Below are 17,889 nucleotides of genomic sequence, written 5' to 3'. Positions count from 1 at the left end.
ACAGCGCTAACATTACTGATTTCAGAGAACACACAGCACTCACACTACTGATTTCAGAGAACAGACAGCGCTAACACTACTGATTTCAGAGAGCGCACAGCGCTAACACTACTGATTTCAGAAAACAGACAGCGCGAACACTACTGATTTCAGAGAACACACAGCGCTAACACTACTGATTTCAGAGAACAGACAGCGCTAACACTACTGATTTCAGAGAACACACAGTGCTAACACTACTGATTTCAGAAAACAGACAGCGCTAACACTACTGATTTCAGAGAACAGACAGCGCTAACACTACTGATTTCAGAGAACACACAGCGCTAACACTACTGATTTCAGAGAATGCACAGCGCTAACAGTACTGATTTCAGAGAACACACAGCGCTAACACTACTGATTTCAGAGAACAGACAGCGCTAACACTACTGATTTCAGAGAACAGACAGGGCTAACAGTACTGATTTCAGAGAACGCACAACACTAACATTACTGATTTCAGAGAACACACAGCGCGCACACTACTGATTTCAGAGAACAGACAGCGCGAACACTACTGATTTCAGAGAATACACAGCGCTAACACTACTGATTTCAGAGAACAGACAGCGCTGACACTATCAATTTCAGAGAATGCACAGCGCTGACACTACTGATTTCAGATAGGAAGGTGGGAGGCCATGGTGGGATTTCTACATGAGAATGAGACTTTTAAAATCAAGGTGATGGTGGACCAGGTGCTAATGTAGGTCAGTGAGCACAGGGATGCTGTGAGTTGCGATATGTGTAGCAGAGTTTTGGATGAGCTCAAGTATATTGAGGGTGGAAGATGGGAGGCTGACCAGGAAAGCATTGGAATAGTCAAGTCTAGAGGTAACAAAGTCATGGATGAGGGTTTCAGCAGCAGATGAGCTGAGGCAGGGGCAGAGACATATGATGTTACAGAAGTTGAAGTGGGCGGTCTTGGTGATGGAGCGGATATGTGGTCAGAAGCTCATCTCAGGGTCAAATAGGACACCAAGGTTGTGAACAGTCTGGTTCGGCCTCAGACAGTGGCCGGGGGAGGGATGGAGTTGATGGCTAGGGAACAGAATTTGTGACGGGGACCAAAGACAATGGCTTCGGTCTTCCCGCAATATTTAGTTGGAGGAAATTTTTGCTTGCTGGACAAGCAGTATGACAATGGAGGAGTCAAGGGTAGTGGTGGTGAGGTAGAACTGGATGTCATCAGCGTACAAATAGAACCTGATGTTGTGTTTTTGGATGATATCGCTGAGGGGCAGCATGTAGATGAGAAATAGGAGGGGTCCAAGAATAGCTCTTAGGGGGACTCTAGTGGTAACAGTACGGGAGTGGGAAGAGAAGCCATTGCAGGTGATTCTCTGGCTATGACAGGATAGATAATCCAGCTGGACAACGGAGGAGAGGCATTGGAGGAGGATGGTGTGGTCAACCATATCAAAGGCTGCAGACAAGTTGAGAAGGATGAGGAGGGATAGTTTACCACGGTCACAGTCACATGGGATGGCATTTGTGACTTTGATACAAAGAGCCGGCATGGGCTCGATGGGCTGAATGGCCTCCTTCTGTGCTGTAACCATTCTATGATTCTATGATATGCTCAAAGGAGGAGAAGGTGCCAGAGGAGTAGGGGGACTTAGTGATAATGGGCACACTGCTATCACGGCGGTCTGGGCAGGGCAAGTGATGTAAGGTATTGCCAGTGGGGAGGCTTCATTAAGGGGGAAATTATCATCAACCTACAGCCAAGTTTCCGTCAAGGCCATGATGTCGATGCAATCATCCACAATAAGCTCATGGATAGCAAGGGCCTTGTTCACAAGTGAACGGACTTTCTGGAAGGAGATGCGGAGAGGGGCGCTGTTAGCTGATCCGTTGTCAGAGTCACTTGGTCAGCACTGGGAGGGGTGAGTGGGGCGGGAATGATATTGGCAAGATTAGCCTCCAGCAGGTGTGCTAGGCAGGAAGGTCGGTGAGAGAGTAGGATGGGGCAGTTGGGGTTGCTGCTCGTAAGGAGGCACCGACGATTGCCCCGATGAGACATGTGGAGGATGCCGGGAGAGGCACAGAGAGAAGCTGTAGGCTTATCTAAGAGGGAGTTACGCCTGGGACGGTGGCAGAAGAGTAGGGAGGTTGAGGAGTGCTGAAGGGTTGGGATAGGGATTTGGGGGGCAGGGTACTTGAAAGGGGAAAAATGAAAGGAGGCATGATGACAGGAGAGAGGGGCCTTGGAGGGGTAAAGAGAAAAGAAGAAAAAAGGGGAAATAGAAGTGAAGGGCTCGGGTCCGGAGCAGCAGCCAAAATGCAGTGAATGGACACAGGGAAACTCAAGTTACATAGGTATGCTTACATAGCATGATTAGGATAGATACGTCCTGGTAATAAACAGGGAATAGAAAGGAGACAATAGGAGGGAGTCCAAAGTTAAAGTCAGAGTCCTGTGGTGAGTAAGGTTGACATACATAGGGTGGAGTCAGCTTGGAGCTTCGACGAACTGATGTCCAGGTTTGGAGACAGGTGTGGAGGGCAAGCCAATATGCCTCCAATTCCATGTGCTCTCATTTTTGTTAACAGTCTCTGATGTGGAAACTTGTCGAATGCTATCAGAATGATCGGTAAAAACTCCCACCAAACTCCCCTGTCTCTGGAGGAGTGAGGCCTCCACATTGAGCAGCCTCCCACCTTGCTTTGACTCTGAAGACACTCCACACCAGGCCAACCCAGCAATTGACTTGTGGGCCCCTTTTCTGTAAGACTAAATTTGACAAATCAACAGCATTGACTATTTTACATAATTTGAGCTGCTGGGTTGGTTTAGTGAGGCGGATTTCATTCAATGAGAACGGATGAGGATGACATCATTGGAAGTGAGGTCACTAGCGGAGTCGTAGCTTTTCAGCATGTGCTGAGAGTAATGCATCAGATGGTCCGGCACATGCGCAGAAGGACGGCACATGTCCAGCAACCCGGAAATACCCACACTGTCGCTAATCACTCCGTCAAACTAAACAGTGCGGGAAAGAGATGTGGTGAATGATGTGGCATTGTGTGCGGGCCATGGATTGTTTTCAGGTTTATTGGGTAGAAAATGGGGGTGAGTCACCTTTTATGTTACAAAGTGAATAGCAACACTGGGTCTGATGACGTCACTTGCCACTCACGCGCCAGACTTTCCGAGAAATCAACTCGCTGCCGTTCATGCTCAACACCGTGATCCAGGTCAAACAGGGGGAGGAGGAGAACGTGATTCATCTCCCCGTCTGGACCACGTTCTCCCTCTCTTACCCCCCCTCCCCTTAGACCTGGATCACATTCTCTCCCCTTCTTCCCCCGCCCTGCTCCCTCTAGGCTGCTGCCTTCCCCTCCTTGCTTCTGCTTCTTCCATTCCCCCCGCTGCCTCTGCTTCCCCGCTGCTCCCCCCTTCCTCTGCTTCCCCGCTGCACCCCCCTTCTTCTGCTTCCCCGCTGCACCCCCCTTCTTCTGCTTCCCCGCTGCTCCCCCCTTCCTCTGCTTCCCCGCTGCTACTCCCTTCCTCTGCTTCCCCGCTGCACCCCCTTCCTCTGCTTCCCCGCTGCTCCCCCCTTCCTCTGCTTCCCCGCTGCTACTCCCTTCCTCTGCTTCCCCGCTGCTCCCCCCTTCTTCTGCTTCCCCGCTGCACCCCCCTTCTTCTGCTTCCCCGCTGCACCCCCCTTCCTCTGCTTCCCCGCTGCTCCCCCCTTCCTCTGCTTCCCCGCTGCACCCCCCTTCTTCTGCTTCCCCGCTGCTACTCCCTTCCTCTGCTTCCCCGCTGCACCCCCCTTCTTCTGCTTCCCCGCTGCTCCCCCCTTCCTCTGCTTCCCCGCTGCAACCCCTTCCTCTGCTTCCCCGCTGCTCCCCCCCTTCCTCTGCTTCCCCGCTGCACCCCCCTTCTTCTGCTTCCCCGCTGCTCCCCCCTTTCTCTGCTTCCCCGCTGCTCCCCCTTTCTCTGCTTCCCCGCTGCTCCCCCCTTCCTCTGCTTCCCCGCTGCTCCCCTCTTCCTCTGCTTCCCCGTTTCTCCCCTCTTCCTCTGCTTCCCCACTGCTTCTGCTTCTTGTGCTTCCGCTTGCTTTTCCCCTTTCCCCCGCTTCTCCCCTTCCCCTCCGCTTCTTTCCTTCTCCCCCACTGCATCTGCATCCCAGAGTACTAAAAGAGGTAGCCATGGAAATAGTGGATGCATTAGTTGTCATCTTCCAAAATTCTATAGATTATGGAAAAGTTCCTGCAGATTGGAGGGTGGCAAATGTAACCCCACTATTTAAAAAAGGAGGGAGAGAGAAAACAGGGAACTACAGACTGGTTAGCCTAACATCAGTAGTAGGGGAAATGCTAGAGCCTATTATAAAGGATGTGATAACAGGACACTTAGAAAATATCAACGGGATCAGACAAAGTCAGCATGGATTTATGAAAGGGAAATCATGTTTGACAAACCTACTGGAGTTTTTTGAGGATGTAACTGGTAGAATAGATAAGGGAGAACCAGTGGATGTGGTTTATTTGGATTTTCAGAAAGCCTTTGATAAAGTCCCACATGAGAGATTAGTGTGCAAAATTAAAGCACATGGGATTGGTGGTAATATACTGGCATGGATTGAAAATTAGTCAACAGACAGGAAACGGAGAGTAGGAATAAATGGGTCTTTTTCAGGGTGGCAGGTGGAGACTAGTGGGGTACTGCAGGGATCAGTGCTTGGGCCCCAGCTATTCACAATATATATCAATGATTTGGATGAGGAAACCAAATGGAATATTTCCAAGTTTGCTGACGACACAAAACCAGGTGGGATTGTGAGTTGTGAGGAGGATGCAAAGAGGCTTCAAGGCGATTTAGACAAGTTGAGTGAGTGGGCAAATACATGGCAGATGCAGTATAATGTGGATAAATGTGAAGTTATCCACTTCAGAAGGAAAAACAGAAAGAGAGAGTATTATTTGAATGGTGATAGATTGGGAAATGTTGATGTACAAAGGGACCTGGTGTTCTTGTACACCAGTCACTGAAAGTAAAAATGCAGGTGCCGCAAGCAGTTAGGAAGGCAAATAGTATGTTGGCCTTCATTGCAACAGGATTTGAGCACAGGAGCAAGGATGTCTTACTGCAGTTATACAGGGCCTTGGTGAGACCACACCTGGAGTATTGTGTGCAGTTTTGGTCTCCTTACCTAAGAAAGGATATACTTGCAGCAAAGGTTCACCAGACTGATTCCCGGGATGGCAGGACTGTCGTATGAGGAGAGATTGGGTTGACTCGGCCTGTATTCACTCGAGTTTAGAAGAATGAGAGGGGATCTCAGGATAACATGTTCATTGTATTATCTGTCGTTTGCTGCTTGATGTAGTTATATCTACTGATGAGGAATATTGTTATTTATAGTTTCGCTTTGCTAATGGATTGGACATCCTAATGATGATAATAGGACTGATCAGTGCAATGTTACAAGGAATCATTTTGCCCCTCATGACCGTTGTCTTTGGGCAGATGACTGAAGTGGAATTTCCCTAACATCTCTAATGCAGGTACTGGACAGCTCTTTGGTATATCATTCAGTAAAACATAATCAAATTCTTGCTAAGTTTTAACTTTGTTGGGCAGTTTACGACGCTTAGGTGATCGAACAGGTTGCTGAACATACAATCATAGGGGGCCTCATGTAGAATCATAGAATCTTACAGCACAGAGGAGGCCATTCGGCCTGTCATGCTGTGCTGGATCTTTGAAAGAGCTGTCCAATTTAGTCCCACAGCACAGCTTTTTTCCCATAATCCTGCAAATTAGTCCTCTTCAAGTACATGTCCAATTGCCTTTTGAAAATTCCTATTAACTTCCACCACCCTTTCAGGTAGTGTGTTCCAGATCTTAACAACCCTTTGTGTGAAAACATTTCTCCTCATTTCCCCTCTAGTTCTTTTGTCAATTATTTTAAATCTATGACCTCTGGTTACCGACCCACTTGCCAGAGGAAACCGTTTCTCCTTATTTACCCTATCAAAAGCCCTCATTATTTTGAATACCTCTATCAGGTCTCTCCTTAACCTTCACTGCTCGAAAGAGAACAATCCCAGCTTCTCCAATCTCTTCACATTCCTGCTAAACCTCCACTGTACCCTCGCCATGGCCTTGACATCCATCCTAAAATGTGGTGCCCAGAATCTAGCTGAGGCCTAACTAGTGATTTGTAAAGGTGAAGCATGACTTCCTTGTTTTTGTATTCAATGCCCCTATTTACAAAGCCGAGTATCCCATACACTTTCTTAACCTCCTTATGAACTTGCCCTGTCACCTTTAAAGATTTATGAATATACAATCCCAGGTCTCTCTGCTCTTGCACCCCCCTTAACATAGTACCATTTAGATTATACTGCCTCTCAATGTTCTTCCTCCCAAAGTGCATCACTTCACAATTATCCACATTAAATTGTGTCCACCATGTGTCTGCCCATTTCACCAGTCTGTCTATGTCCTCCTGAAGTCTGCTACTATCCTCCTCACTATTTACTATGTTGCCAAGTTTTGTATCATCCACAAACTTTGAAATTCTACTCCCTATACCCAAGTCCAGGTCATTTATATACAACAAGAAAAGCAATGGTCCGAATACCGATCCCTGGGGGACCTCACTGCATACTTCTCCCCTGTCAAAAAAAATCTGTTCACCACTACTCTCTGCCTCCTATCCCTTAGCCAATTACATACCCAAGTTTCCACCGTCCCTTTAATCCAATGTGCTTCTATTTTCTGAATTTTTTTTAAAATTTGTTCATGGGATGTGGGCATCGCTGGCAAGGCCAACATTTATTGCTCATCCCTAATTGCCCCTCGAGAAGGTGGTAGTGTGCCGTTTTCATGAACCGCTGCAGTCCGTTTGATGAAGGTTCTCCCACAGTGCTGTTAGGTAAGGAGTTCCAGGATTTTGACCCAGCGACGATGAAGGAACGGTGATATATTTCCAAGTCGGGATGGTGTGTGACTAGGAGGGGAAAATGCAGGTGGTGTTGTTCCCATGCACCTGCTGCCCTTGTCCTTCTAGGTGGTAGAGATCGTGGGTTTGGGAGGTGCTGCCGAAGAAGCCTTGGCGAGTTGCTGCAGTGCATCTTGCAGATGGTACACACTGCAGCCACAGTGCGCCGGTGGTGAAGGGAGTGAATGTTTAGGGTGGTGGATGGGGTGCCAATCAAGCAGGCTGCTGTGTCCTGGATGGTGTCGAGCTTCTTGAGTGTTGCCTGGATGAGTGTAATTCCAACAAGTGGAAAGTGTTCCATCACACTCCTGACTTGTGTCTTGTAGATGGTGGAAAGGCTTTGGGGAGTCGGGAAGTGAGTCACTCGACGCAGAATATCCAGCCTCTGTTATGTGGTAATTTATCAAATGACTTTTAAAAGTCCGTAGACACAACATGTACTGCATTACCTTCATCAACCCTTTCTGTTACTTCATCAAGGAACTCAATCGGGTTGGTCAGACATGATTTGCCTTTAACAAATCCATGCTGGCTGTCCATTATTAACCAATGCTTCTCCAAGCTGTCCTTGACAATGGTCTCTAGAATTTTCCCCACCATTGACATTAGACTGACTGGCCTGTAGTTACCAGACTTATCCCTCTTCCCTTTTTTGAATAGGGGTGTAACATTTGCAATCCTTCAGTCCTCTAACACCACTGCCAAATCTAAGGAGTGATGTGGAGATGCCGGTGATGGACTGGGGTTGACAATTGTAAACAATTTTACAACACCAAGTTATAGTCCAACAATTTTATTTGAAAATCACAAGCTTTCGGAGACTTCCTCCTTCCTCAGGTGAATGTGGAAATGAAATCCTCGAACCTTTCGCATTTATAAATCACAGAACAATACCTGGTGATTACAGACAGTAGTCTTTCCAACTGCCCGTTGCCAAGGCAATCAAAGTGTTCAGACAGAGAGGTGTTACCGACAGGACCACCGAATATACAAACAACCAAAAAAAATTAAAAACAGAGAGAGAGAGGCAGAAAGATAGAAACATCCGGAAGGAAGAGAAAGACAGCAAATGACCCATTATATTAAAAACAGATAACTTTTGTTCGCTGGTGGGGTTACGTGTAGCATGACATGAACCCAAGATCCTGGTTGAGGCCGTCCTCACGGGTGCGGAACTTGGCTATCAATTTCTGCTCGACGATTTTGCGTTCTCGTGTGTCTCGAAGGCCGCCTTGGAGTACGCTTACCCGAAGGTCGGTGGCTGAATGTCCTTGACTGCTGAAGTGTCCCCCGACTGGAAGGGAACCCTCCTGTCTGGCGATTGTTGCGCAGTGTCCGTTCATCCGTTGTCGCAGTGTCTGCATGGTCTCGCCAACGTACCATGCTCTGGGGCATCCTTTCCTGCAATGTATGAGGTAGACAACGTTGGCTGAGTCACAGGAGTATGAACCATGCACCTGGTGGGTGGTGTCCTCTCATGTGATGGTGGTATCTGTGTCGATGATCTGGCATGTCTTGCAGAGGTTACCGTGGCAGGGTTGTGTGGTGTCGTGGACGCTGTTCTCCTGAAAGCTGGGTAATTTGCTGCGAGCGATGGTCTGTTTGAGGTTGGGTGGCTGTTCAAAGGCGAGTAGTGGAGGTGTGGGGATGGCCATAGTAAGGTGTTCGTCGTCATTGATGACATGTTGAAGGCTGCGGAGAACATGACGTAGTTTCTCCGCTCCGGGGAAGTACTGGACGACGAAGGGTACTCTGTTGGTTGCGTCCCGTGTTAGTCTTCTGAGGAGGTCTATGCGATTTTTCGCTGTGGCCCGTCGGAACTGTCGATCGATGAGTCGAGCATCATATCCCGTTCTTAAGAAGGCGTCTTTCAGCGTCTGTCGGTGTCCATCGCGTTCCTCCTCGTCTGAGCAGACCCTGTCCAGACGTGGTTCGGGTGGAAGCTGGAAAAGTGGAGCATCGTGAGGTTGTCTGTGGGCTTGCGGTAGAGTGAGGTGCTGAGGTGCCCGTCTTTGATGGAGATTCGTATGTCCAAGAAAGAAACTGATTCTGAGGAGTAGTCCATGGTGAGCTTGATGGTGGAATGGAACTTGTTGATGTTATCGTGTAGTCTCTTCAGTGATTCTTCGCCGTGGGTCCATAGAAAGAAAATGTCGTCGATGTATCTGGTGTATAGTGTTGGTTGGAGGTCCTTTGCAGTGAAGAAGTCCTGCTCGGACTTGTGCATGAAAATGTTGGCATATTGGGGTGCGAATTTGGTCCCCGTGGCTGTTCCGTGTGTTTGGGTAAAGAACTGGTTATCGAAGGTGAAGACATTGTGATCCAGGATGAAGCGGATGAGTTGTAGGATGGCGTCTGGAGATTGGCTGTTGTTGGTGTTGAGTATTGATGCTGTCGCAGCGATGCCATCATCGTGGGGGATACTGGTGTAGAGTGCCGAGACATCCATCGTGGTGAGAAGTGTTCCTGGTTCAACTGGTCCGTGGGTACTGAGTTTCGCTCTCAAGACCAACCGCAACATCGTCATCAAACCAGCGGACAAAGGAGGAGCCATCGTCATACAGAACAGAACGGACTATTGCAAAGAAGCATACCGACAACTGGACAACCAGGAACACTACAGACGGTTACCCGCAGATCCGACCAAAAAACACACCCACCAGCTCAACAAACTGATCAAGACCTTCGATCCAGACCTTCAAAGCTTCCTACGCGCTCTCATCCCACGTACTCCCCACGTGGGAGACTTCTACTGCCTCCCAAAGATACACAAAGCCAACACACCCGGACGTCCTATCGTATCAGGCAACAGAACCCTGTGTGAGAACCTCTCTGGATACATCGAGGGCATCCTGAAACCCATCGTACAGGGAACCCCCAGCTTCTGTCGCGACACTACAGACTTCCTACAAAAACTCAGTACCCACGGACCAGTTGAACCAGGAACACTTCTCACCACGATGGACGTCTCGGCACTCTACACCAGTATCCCCCACGATGACGGCATCGCTGCGACAGCATCAATACTCAACACCAACAACAGCCAATCTCCAGACGCCATCCTACAACTCATCCGCTTCATCCTGGATCACAATGTCTTCACCTTCGATAACCAGTTCTTTACCCAAACACACGGAACAGCCATGGGGACCAAATTCGCACCCCAATACGCCAACATTTTCATGCACAAGTTCGAGCAGGACTTCTTCACTGCACAGGACCTCCAACCAACGCTATACACCAGATACATCGACGACATTTTCTTTCTATGGACCCACGGCAAAGAATCACCAAAGAGACTACACGATAACATCAACAAGTTCCATCCCACCATCAAGCTCACCATGGACTACTCCTCAGAATCAGTTTTTTTCTTGCACACACGAATCTCCATCAAAGACGGGCACCTCAGCACCTCACTCTATCGCAAGCCCATGGACAATCTCACGATGCTCCACTTTTCCAGCTTCCACCCTAACCACGTCAAAGAGGCCATCCCCTATGGACAGGCCCTGCAAATACACAGGGTCTGCTCAGACGAGGAGGAACGCGATGGACACCTACAGACGCTGAAAGACGCCCTCGTAAGAACGGGATATGACGCTCGACTCATCGATCGACAGTTCCGACGGGCCACAGCGAAAAATCACATAGACCTCCTCAGAAGACTAACATGGGACGCAACCAACAGAGTACCCTTCGTCGTCCAGTACTTCCCCGGAGCGGAGAAACTACGCCATGTTCTCCGCAGCCTTCAACATGTCATCAATGACGACGAACACCTCACTATGGCCATCCCCACACCTCCACTACTCGCCTTTAAACAGCCACCCAACCTCAAACAGACCATCATTCGCAGCAAATTACCCAGCTTTCAGGAGAACAGTGTCCACGACACCACACAACCCTGCCACGGTAACCTCTGCAAGACATGCCAGATCATCGACACAGACATCACCCACCAGGTGCATGGTTCATACTCCTGTGACTCGGCCAACGTTGTCTACCCCATACGTTGCAGGAATGGATGCCCCAGAGCATGGTACATTGGCGAGACCATGCAGACACTGCGACAACGGATGAACGGACACCGCGCAACAATCGCCAGACAGGAGGGTTCCCTCCCAGTCAGGAAACACTTCAGCAGTCAAGGACATTCAGCCACCGACCTTCGGGTAAGCGTACTCCAAGGCGGCCTTCGAGACACACGACAACGCAAAATCGTCGAGCAGAAATTGATAGCCAAGTTCCGCACCCATGAGGACGGCCTCAACCGGGATCTTGGGTTCATGTCACGCTACACGTAACCCCACCAGCGAACAAAAGTTATCTGTTTTTGATATAACAGGTCATTTGCTGTCTTTCTCTTCCTTCCGGATGTTTCTATGTTTCTGCCTCTCTCTCTCTTTTTTTTTTGGGTGTTTGTATATTCGGTGGCCCTGTAGGTAACACCTCTCTGTCTGAACACTTTGATTGCCTTGGCAACGGGCAGTTGGAAAGACTATCTGTAATCACCAGGTATTGTTCTGTGATTTATAAATGCGAAAGGTTGGAGGATTTCATTTCCACATTCACCTGAGGAAGGAGGAAGCCTCCGAAAACTTGTGATTTTCAAATAAAATTGTTGGACTATAACTTGGTGTTATAAAATTGTTTACAAATCTAAGGAGGATTGAGAGATTGCCCTGGTCAATATCCTGTTGCATTGTTATCACAGCAACTTTTGCTTCCTATCTTTGCTCTTTCCAAACTATAGCTTTTGTTCTGGAGTGTCATTGTGATTAAAAAATAAGATCTGCCAGTATACTGGTCAAACCAATTTGGTTTACTCATGTGGTTTAACCATAATTGCTACATTAGCTTTTCTGTCTTCATTCCGTATTAAAAACAATGTAAAAATATATCTACATTCTTACGTAGCCCAGCAAGGATTCGATGGCTTCAGGGGAGGGGAAGAGGGGAGAGGGAAAAATATGCTGAAAAGGGATTGAACAAAACAAAGAAATGTGACTTTGTTGAACGTTTTGGCTACAAACATTTGGAACTGGATTTTTATTTCTTGGGTGGTTTTGGGATCATAAAATGAGTAAAATGGGGCGGTAAGACCAAACGGCACAATATAGCCTCAAAAAGTTGCATCTCAATTATCCTCGGTAAAATTTGCCAATATGCAGTGCCTCCTACCTGAAGCCTGCACCAATGCATGCGAATGAGGCAGATGGATGTGGCCAAGGTTTACACTGTACAAGCAACAGATTGGTATCCCTGAGGTGATACTGCTTTGAGGAGGCTTTCTTGGTTGATTTACTTGAAGTTTTGTAAAAATTTTGACCGGACATTGATTTTGCTCTTTGGAGCTTCTTTGAATCATAGATAGAATAATAGAAAATTACGGCACAGAAGGAGGCCATTCTGCCCAGCATGTCTGTGCCGGCCGAAAAAGAGCTATCCAGCTTAATCCCACTTTTCAGTACTTGGTCCGCAGCCCTGTACGTTACGGCACTTCAAGTGCGAATCCAAGTACTTTTTAAATGAGTTGAGGGTTTCTGCCTCTACCACCCTTTCAGGCAGTGAGTTCCAGACCCCCACCACCCTTTGGGTGAAAAAAATTCTCCTCAGCTCCCCTGTAATCCTTCTATTAATTACTTTAATTCTATGCCCCTTGGTCACTGACCCCTCTGCTAAGGGAAATAGGCCCTCTCTATCCACTCTATCTAGTCCCGTCATAATTTTATATACCTCAATTAAATCTCCCCTCAGGCTTCTTTGTTCCAAAGGAAACAACCACAGTCTATCCAATCTTTTCTCATTGCTAAAATTCTCCAGCCCTGGCAACATCCTTGTAAATCTCTGTTGTACCCTCTCTCGTGCAATCACCTCTTTCTTATAATGTGGTGACCAGAACTGTACATAGTATTCAAGCTGTGGCCTAACCAATGTTTTATACAGTTCTAGCATAACCTCCCTGCTCTTATATTCTATGCCTCGGCGAATAAAGGAAAGTATCCCGTATGCCTTTTTGACCACCTTATCTACCTGTCCTGCTACCTTCAGCGATCTGTGGACATGTACTCCAAGGTCCCTTTATTCCTCTACACCTCTCAGTATCTTCCCATTTATTGTGTACTCCCTAGCCTTGTTTGCCCTCCTCAAATGCATTACCTCACACTTCTCCGGATTGAATTCGATTTGCCACTTTTCTGCCCACCTGACCAGTCCATTGATATCTTCCCGCAGTCTACAGCTTTCCTCCTCACTATCAACCACACGGGCAATTTTTGTATCATCTGCAAATTTCTTGATCAAGCCCCCTACATTCAAGCCTAAATCATTAATATGTACCACAAAAAGAAAGGGACCTAGTACTGAGCTTTGTGGATCCCCTTTGGAAACAACCTTCCAGTCGCAAAAACATCCATCATCCATTACCCTTTGCTTCCTGTCACTGAGCCAATTTAGGATCTAACTAGCCTCTTTCCCTTGGATCCCATGGGCTTTTACTTTTTTGACCAGTCTGCCATGTGGGACCTTGTCAACAGCCTTGCTAAAATCCATGTACACTACATCAAACGCGTTACCCTCATCGACCCTCCTTGTTACCGCCTCAAAAAATTCAATCAAGTTAGTCAGACACGACCTTCCCTTAACAAATTCATGCTGACTGTCCTTGATTAACCTGTGCCTTTCTAAATGGCGATTTATGCTGTCCCTCAGAATTGATTCCAATCATTTGCCCACCACTGAGGTTAGGCTGACTGGCCTATAATTACTCAGTCTATCTCTTTCTCCCTTTTTAAATAACGGTACAACATTAGCAGTCCTCCAAACCTCTGGCACCAAGCCTGTAGCCAGGGAGGATCGGAAAATGATGGTCAGAGCCTCCGCTGTTTCCTCCCTTGCTTCTCTTAACAGCCCGGGATACATTTCATCCGGGCCTGGCGATTTATCTACTTTCAAAGATGCTAAACCCCTTAATATTTCCTCTCTCACTATGTTACCGCATCCAATATTTCACCCTGCTCCTCCTCAACTACAATCTCTGCATCGTCCCCCCCTTTTGTTAAGACAGATGTAGACAACCGTACCCACATCTTCCGCCTCCACACATAGGTTACCTTTTTGGTCTCTAATAGGCCCTACTCTTTCCTTAGTTATCCTCTTGCTCTTTATGTATTTATGAAACATTTTTAGGTTTTCCTTAATTTTATTGGCCAATATTTTTTCATGCCCTCTCTTTGCTTTGAATGAAGACTTCTGCCATTTACAGCGAGTACTGGAGAAAGTTAATTTTTGGACTGGAGTAATGGATTTGCCAATAGGAATCCATCTTTTCTTGTGTTATGAAGAGTAGAGGGATGAGGAAATGAGAGAGGCTAGATTGGAGGAATTTATAGTGAATCATGACAGAAGATGTCTGTTTCCAACATGATGCCTACTCCACAGAGTTTACAAACTTACTTAAGGTTTACAGGCCTTACTTGGAATTCTCTTGCTCGTCAGTCCCTCAAATGGCTATGCTTCCCTCTCTGAGGCTGTTGAAGAGTTATGCCAACTGCTGGCTGAAGACTTGCAGCCCATTTCTATTTTCCTCATTAAACTGGGGAAGTTAAATGCAGTTAAAGTGACCGCTGCCTCGAATTTCTTTTCACCATGGGATCTTTCTAGACAGCCTGTGATGAGCTTGGTCACATTAGTCAGAAGCAGCACACCATTCAATAAGAAGGTCATTGATGTGCTATTCGAATGAGCCCCCCAGTTTATTATTTTTTCAATGAAACCTGCAGTCCAATTCTATAAATTGGCTGATTCCCCACATGTGCAGGGAACAATGGATGGAACTCATATGACACTGAAAGCCCCATGCAATAACCCCCTCAATTTCATTAAGAGAAAAGACTTTCATAGGAACATAGGAACAGGAGTAGGCCATTTAGCCCCTAGAGCCTGGTATGCCACCAATCTTTGCATCATCAGCAAACTTGGTTATATGGTTCTCTATTGTGCTATCTAAGTCATTAATACATATAGTGAATGCTTGAAGCTCCAGCAGAGATCCTTGTGGGACACCACTAGTCACGTCTTTCCAGTTCGAATACTTACCCAATATCCCTACTCTCTGTCTTCTACCGCCTAACCAATCTTCCTAACCAGGTCAATAATTTGCCTTCAATTCCATGCCTTCTGGAAGTCAATATAAACCACATCCATAGACATTCCCCTGTCTACTACTTTAGTTACTTCCTCAAAAAAAATCTATTAGGTTAGTTAGACATGACCTACCCTTTACAAATCCATTTTGGTTCTCTCTAATCAACTCAAATTTTTCTTAACTGCTCAGTCACACTGTCTTTAATTATAGATTCCAATAACTTCTCTACAATAGATGTTAGACTAACAGGTCTATAATTTCTTGGTTTCTCTCTCACCTTTCTTGAATAATGGAGTTCCATTCATTAATGTGCATCAAGTGTGCAATGCCACTAACCTTATGTGGCACATTATTACACTTGATCCTGGAAACATGATACTTTGATCATGCACCAATTCACCATACCAAGATGCAGCATGACTCAAGACGATGTATCAGGTGACTTCAATGGAAGTAAAAATCGGGAGAGATGTAAAACTGGCTGCAGATTCCCTATGACCCGTTTTACACTATCGCACAAAGTCAAAATTACCTCCTATGAGTTCAAACAGGAGTCTGGAGTTAACATAGTGCATTATTGTTTCCAGAGGTTAACCTGTAAATAGGTCAGCTTTCCTGCCACCCAGGTAATGACACGAGAGGTAAGAAGAGTCATGTCTCTAACCTTTCTACAGGATGTGCATGAAGAACAGTGCCTTCACTCACCTTGGGCAACCTTGCGAGGTGATTAAACCTTATCTTGCACTGTGTGGCAGTTTGCAGGGTCCTGGAGGTTGCGTTCAATCCACACCCACTGCCACCTCCCTCCAAAAGTCTGGATCACCCTTTTAGAGCCATCCTGCCTTGGTTTCCAGGAGTCCTCTTCCGGACCTTATTTCAGTCCAGAAAGGCAGTTATCAAAGCATCAGTAAATCTGGAAGCCCTTCTTACTGCTGATCCCTGCCTCCACCCCCCCTCCCCCCCTCCCCCACCCTCCACCCAGGCTCACCAATCTACCTATTTGAGTTAGTACCAGGCCCGCGAGAGTGCATGCACCAAGGTTCTCTGCTGATGCACTAGAGACCTTGGGTGCAAGAGGTGGTCAGAAGGTGGGCGTGGAAGAGGCCCTCCAGACATATACTCAAAAGGCAGTGGAAGGCAGCGGGAGACGAAGTCAATGCCAGGCGCACAGCATCATGAACATGGATGCAATGCAGGATAAGTTTAGTGCCTTGAAATGAGCGGTCAAGGTGAGTGAGGTCAACTGTCAAGTGGTGTCTCCTACCAACTGCACCACGCACTACACCCCCCATCACCCACATACCAATAAACTCTTTCCATCAGTACTCAACTCTTCCAATCAGATGCTTCCTCTCGCCCTTACACATTACCACTGTTTCAAGCCGCCCACCCACAACTCACAGGCCACACACACTGGCAGCTATTCAACCATGACAGGCACATCACCCAGACACAGGTCCCGCTTTCTTGCAGAAGATGGCGCATATCAAGAAGCAGCAAATGGAAGTGGCATTTAGCCTGTCAAGCCTGTTCTGCCATTCAATGAGATCATGGTGGACCTGTGACCTAACTCCATATACCCACCTTAGCCCCATATCCCTTAATACCCTTAGTTCACAGAAATCTATCAATCTCAGATTCAACATTCATCAGTGAGCTAGCATCAACTTCTGTCTGCAGAAGAGCATTCCAAACGTCTCTCACCCTTTGCGTGTAGAAGCATTTCCTAATTTCACTCCTGCACGTCCTGGCTCTAAATGTTAGGCTATGTCCCCGCGTCCTAGTGTTGAAGTCTAGAAGACCTCCAAAAACAGTTACAAATGTCTCGGCAGCCAGAAGCAAAAATCCAGCCACTAGCCTGTAAATCCTGCATGGTTCCTTTAAATAGCACTGGTGGGGGGGGTCCTCCAGGCACTCTAAGACACGTTCAGATGGTTGGAGTTAAGATTGTGCGTTGAGTTGAGTATTAAGTCCCAAAATGGTATCTATCACTTTAAATCAGCGTTGCACACTGATTGAAGCCATTTTCTCCCTACTTTACATGATTCCAGCATTTGTTACCTGCGCCTGCCCTAACTCCTGTATCAAGATGGCGTCTGGCGTATGTCATGCAGGAAACATGCGTGTGCATCCAAGACGTCATCTTGGATGTCAGAGAGGCCGTGTAGCGCCAAAACAATGGGCACTACACGGCCCAATTTAGCTCCCAATGTATTTGCCCTTTTAATATTTGCATATAATTTCAAAGTTATGTTAACGTACATATATTCCATTGGCCTTAACAGCATTTAACAACAGTTCAACAGATGCATATTTGGAAATAACTGGAGTGGATTTGGAAGCTGAAATGACACGGTAAATATAACATTGAACCTTGAAATAAATTTAACATTATGAGTATCTGTATGTACAGATCACACTACCCTGTTTCTTCATTGTTTACGCAAAGCTCCTTATCACTGCAGGTTCGCATTCTACTTTGTGGGGCTTGGATGTGCCATCAGAATTTTCCGCAGCCTACACGTCTGCGTGTTTTTACTTTCTGGCACAAGAGAGACTAAAAGAATACAGCAAAAGTTTTTCCATGCAATTCTTCTTCAAGAGATGGCCTGGTTTGACTCACACCAGATAAGTGAACTAAATACAAGGCTGACAGTGTAAGTAATTGAGCTTTAAAATCTGGCTGCTGTTTGTGGTGATCTAGTATTGTAAGAGATTACAACACATACCTCCAGGCCA

The 17,889-nt window shown here is 46.8% G+C and overlaps 1 pseudogene; it reads left to right on the top strand.

Moving 5' to 3' along the window:
• The window catches only part of LOC137332191 (ATP-dependent translocase ABCB1-like), a 79,768-nt pseudogene that overhangs the window by 5,570 nt on the left and 56,309 nt on the right, over nucleotides 1-17,889 (top strand).

The sequence above is a fragment of the Heptranchias perlo genome, chromosome 2 (assembly GCF_035084215.1).
Source record: "Heptranchias perlo isolate sHepPer1 chromosome 2, sHepPer1.hap1, whole genome shotgun sequence".
Classification (NCBI taxonomy): domain Eukaryota; kingdom Metazoa; phylum Chordata; class Chondrichthyes; order Hexanchiformes; family Hexanchidae; genus Heptranchias; species Heptranchias perlo.
Note: the sequence above shows the minus strand (reverse complement) of the source record. Positions and strands in the feature narration are given on the sequence as shown.